The 5,325-nt window shown below is 33.0% G+C and overlaps 1 long non-coding RNA gene across 1 annotated transcript; it reads left to right on the forward strand.

Moving 5' to 3' along the window:
• Positions 1–3,462: 3,462 nt before the first annotated feature.
• LOC128163824 (uncharacterized) lies at positions 3,463–4,680 on the forward strand. Its single transcript, XR_008240868.1, has 3 exons — positions 3,463–3,701; positions 3,895–4,151; positions 4,311–4,680. It is a non-coding gene; the product is annotated as an uncharacterized LOC128163824 (long non-coding RNA).
• The last annotated feature ends 645 nt before the right edge of the window (positions 4,681–5,325 follow it).

Raw genomic sequence — 5,325 nt, forward strand, 5'->3', positions numbered from 1 at the left:
ATTAAATCCTAGTAAATCTTCTTCTTTACTTCTATATAGTTTTGTTCAAAACTAAATGCAAGATTATGATGTCCATCAAGCCCTCTACCTAAATTGTGAAGCTCATGGCCCCTTGGTCAGGGGTTCAGGCTCTAGGGTGGGGCCAATATGGCCATATAGTGAAAACGTTTTAAATCTTAGAAAATCTCCTGCACTCCCTGTGGACAAAAAAATCAAGATTTGTGTCTTACCTAGATGGCCGAGTGGGTAGCGCGGTGGCAGCTCACGGCTAGGAGAATTGGTTTCAGAGGTCGTGAGTTCAAGCCTCGGTCGGGGCGGAGGTGGAGCTCCAACAAAAATGAATTTCCCTGTTCTTTATATATATTTGCTTATTTGTGCAATTTGTGCTTATGATATATATATATATATATATATATATATATATAATGATATGATATAAAATGTTTTCATTTTTAAAAAGTTAAAAGATCACGTTGACATATTTAAAGCAGTGGGTGATATCTTGGAAGAGAAATTAAGGCAACGGTTAATAATCGCGTTAAGTGGTCATTATCGAAAAAAAACCTTAAAACGGATTAATCAGATATTTTGAATTTTACTTACTTTTGTAATATTGAAAAAATACTTCATTGATTTAAAAGTAAAAACATCGTAATATTAAATTAAATTTTTACATGATTGTTTTAAACAACATAAAAAATCATCCTGCTTTTCAAACAACACTTTTTAGAGCCCTTTATCTTTAAAATCCCCGTAAGAATCACGCGTACTAGGTCTTTTTTTTAGACGGAGACTGTATAACAGCCTCCTTGTAGTGTGATTTTCTTGCCCGTGACGTCAAACAATGAAGATACCTTAAGCACGACCTAGCGTTGGACGAAATAATTAATTAGCATCTATTGATTCTTAGATTCTTAACCTGCTTATTCATCTGTGAACCTTGAATAATATTAATCCAATTTCCCCAAAGTACTTTCAACTGTGATCGTTATATGACATGATTTAGTTCACCATGTTTGTACTTTTCTTTCTACGATTGATTCCGTTTTGACCCTTATCAGTTCAGTGGTTTGACATGCATAACATGCCAATAATTAGGATAATGAAAGATTCTAACACAAACAAATAAAATTAACATCAAGATTTGACTCTTTAGCGCGAAATAAAACAATGCAGTCAATACATGGTGCATAGGAAAAAAACCCAGGCCACGTGCGGTCAGGCGTGACCAATCCTGCATGTCTGGCCAGTTTTGTCGATTTGGGAGGTCTGAGCATTGTTACAAGCTGATAAGAGTGTTGCGCGTAAATAGAATTATATTTATTGAACAAAAAAATGTTTTCTATTAATTAAATAAAGGTGACACATACCACTTCACACTGATGTTGGTAAAAATAGTTATGGGCATTAAAATACATACTTGAATATAATGCAAACAATAGTCATTATCATAGTGAAAAGGGGAAAATTCTCCAAATCATTATGTTCGAAAGGTTAACAGAAATACGTATATTCACTGTATTATATCAGACAAGCAAGCTTGAATCCCAGACTTTAAATGGAATAATGCTATAACAAGATCTAGTTTATCATTTTATAAATGCGTTTTAAAGAGACATTAAAAGTAATTTTACTCATGTTAGTTGTTTCTCTTTTTGAACACAGTTCGATAATGAACTGAATTCGTGCATGTACTGAATGATTGAATATTTTTTAATGCAATCAAAAAATTGCAATAGCGTGTTCAAGATGTTTTTGGAATTCAAAATTTCCATTTGAAATATCATTTACACTATGTGATTTTGAATGACAGCAGTTGTCAATGAAATTGAAGGTATATATGAATTGACCAATGTTGTAGAAATAAACAAGCCGTCAAAATAATCCATGCACAGAATCATGTACAAGACAAACTAGGCATCATATAAACTAAGTGATACACAGGATGAAGCTCTGTCTTTCAATCAACTGAATGTTAACTGAATGGACTGAATGGTACACTTTCATTTTGTAATAAGAACATCCTAGACTTGGTACGACCTCGGAACGTACGGTAATTCTAAATGAGGCACCTGACGAAGAAGGGCCATGAATATGATCAGCTGTTCTATATCTAGATGTTAGAAATAATCCTACAATGAAATGATATTTTAATTACACCTGCAGATTCACATTCATTCCTTTCACAATATATATACATGTAGTTCGCACTTATATTTTGTCTTCATCTTTTTGACCAATTTATTGTCAAATCTGTCGAAATTCGACGTCTTTTCACTCTCTTGCAGAAAACCCCGCTGCATTTGCTTTTTTTTTTACACAATTGTTGTGCATATTAGTACACTGTTTATCAGAAAGCTAGCTATATTTATTGTGAGAACGTCAGAATATTGTGTAATATTTTTAATTGTCTAATATTTTTAATTGAACGATAAATTAAGAACGTTTAAATTCAACTCATTTTTTTCTTTTTTTTGCAAAGTCCATACCTTTAACTTTGCAAGAAAATTCATTATCATTCATTATTATTTATTTAATTACCAGTACGAAAATGATGGCCGTTTTCCGGCTGGACTTGGGGTGAACTTAGACGTTTTCCGGTTAAAATGTAGCCGTACTTAGGAGTATCAAAGGCGTACATGGAAAACGCTCTGCATGTTAGACGGATTCCATCTTATTCATAACCGGACCTTACCCCACACCTTAGCCTTATTTTTAGCATCTAGCCGTTTTCTGTTAAACTAAATCGTATTATTTCTCACAGCCCGTTTCCCTTCTTGCCTTCATTAAATATTCTGCTTTACCTAGCTAATTGACAATTCTTTGCAAGTTATAATATAAAATTTATGGCTAAAACTTGGCCAAATCGTGTAAAAGGCGCACAACATTTCATGTTATGTGCTATAAATAGCTTATTCTTATAAAATGCCCGTTGCTTTCACTCAATAAACTTTACTTCTTTCTTCAAATTGTTTATTTTTGTCCGTAAATTTAACGTCGATATTTTATATTTTCTGGAATGGGGCTGCCCGTGCACAAATCTTTTTCTTAAAATCTTCAAATGACACAAACATACAATTTGAAACAATGGTTTGTAACCTTAAATTAAAATTGATAATCCAATGACACTATCAAACAGGTTATGTATGCATGTTCTACACACAGGCTGGTGAATTTTATCTTGACCTCAATACACAGGCTGCCATTTGTAAACAGAAAAGAGCCGCAGCCTGTCCTTGTACTGCAAAAGGGCGTCAACAGGGAAAATCTATTTTTTCTATCATAATTTTAAACATGTACATACAATTTAGCCGCAATGTTTAATCAATATAAAGACAGGAATGAGTTATGAACACGCTAGCATATCAATTGTACTTTTAAACTGCTACCAAAAATTGTTTTGCTATGGCCATCAAGTACTTGTAAACATAAAATCAGCGTTACCCTTGCCTCCGAGCCTCGCGCTTTGTGAGTTTTGAATTTGGCAACAGCGGCATGCCTAACTTTCCTGATCATCTTTGTGTTAAAAAATTTAGACATGTGTAAACCGTTATGGGGATTATTTATTGGGGAAATACAGTGAAAAGTATTTACAGGTATTTGATGTAAACCAAGTCATATGGAGTTAAGCAAAGTGTGCGCGTTATGTGGACTAAAAGACATGGACACAGGAACCTTAATGTTAATATAGAAAGTTAGAAGTAAGTCAATATAAATTTTAATTTTGTTCATGACTGATTATTAATAATAGTACTAAAGTACAGTTAAAATTGGGCTAAATGTATGTGAAGAAAAATTGATTTAAACTATTCTTCATTTAAAAGATATTAGACAGTGCGGAAATGTGACACAGTGTATAAACTATAGAAATCTTTCAAAATCCCTTCATTTTAGATTTGAAAGCTGTTGAAAAACAGTTGACATTATGCTAAACAATTAAAAATCAAAAAAAGCAACAATACCAACAATTCATTGGGAGGGTGGCAAGCTGCGTTCTTATATTTAAGCTGTCATAGTATTGAGCATTGAGAAACAGCCTAATAAAAATAAAAACAGTAGTTCAAAAGCAGGACAATGGACATGGGAGACTAAAAAGTAGAATGTCAGTCATACCAATTACACGAACCCTGCCAAAATCAAAGTTTTGAAAGGTAAGGATTTGATCTCTTTTTATTTGTTTACATTGTTGAAAGGTAGTCATTATAATAATGATAAAAACAAAAAGGTATATATGTATATTGATAAATTTATATTTAATCGAGTGTTTGGTTGTAAGTATTTCCTTATCAAATTGCATGTATTTTTTTCAGAATATGTAAACACATAGAGTATGAAACGTGAGAGAAGTATTTTTAGTGATGTAATGACCGAAAAGATTCGAGGAAGATCAGCTTCGCTAGAAACTTTTCAAGGAACTACCTGTACAAAAGAGTGAAAACGTGGACTGTAAATCAAAAAGTTCAACTTATTATATTAAGTGGAAGGCAAACATTAGGGAAAATATAAAGATATTCTGGATGCGATATCTGTATTATGATGTGTTTAATTATAGGAATAATAATAGGAATTATAGATGGTTTTATGTTTCAAGTCTGGGCACTGATTTATAAAGAAATGAAGGCAATTGATACAGACTCTGATTCCACCCCATCAGGTGCTAATTTAAAAGGAAGTCACCGGATTAAGTTTTTTTGTTCGTTGTTAAAAGTGTTCATCTTTACCCTAAGGTGGATTCGGACGCAACCTTGTATTAAGGCGAATTCCACCTTATATTCCACCTTATATATAGGTGGATTTCACCTTATTTTAGAGCGGAATCTTGCGTATCCCACTTTATATTATGGCGGATTCCAATTAATCATAAAGTGGATTCCACCTAAGATTAAGGCTGATTCCCTTTTGTTTTAAGGCGGATTTTGATTACCCGGAATACGCTTAATCTCATTTAAATATTTTAAGCCATATACCGCCGGACTCCATCCTGAATATGTGATATTAGTTATACATTCACAGGAATGACAGACGGAATCCGCCTTTCAAATTTCGCCTACAGTCCGCCTTAAGTCAGGGTGGAAATTTTCGTACGGTGTAGAGTTTCTTTAATAAAAATATTTCATTTATATTTTTCTTAAAACGCTTAAAACTATATTTGATGGCTCTATACAATCGAATTTTACATTCTGCAAAATCTCCAAGATTGAGATCATATTACCTAACATTAGAGGTTTTAAGCAGAGGCGACGATAAGAAATAGTTCGCTGTTCAAGTGCACTGATTATTATAGCATAATTGTTCGTACATATTGTGAATTATTCATTATAATCG

The sequence above is a fragment of the Crassostrea angulata genome, chromosome 9, assembly GCF_025612915.1.
Source record: "Crassostrea angulata isolate pt1a10 chromosome 9, ASM2561291v2, whole genome shotgun sequence".
Lineage (NCBI taxonomy): Eukaryota > Metazoa > Mollusca > Bivalvia > Ostreida > Ostreidae > Magallana > Magallana angulata.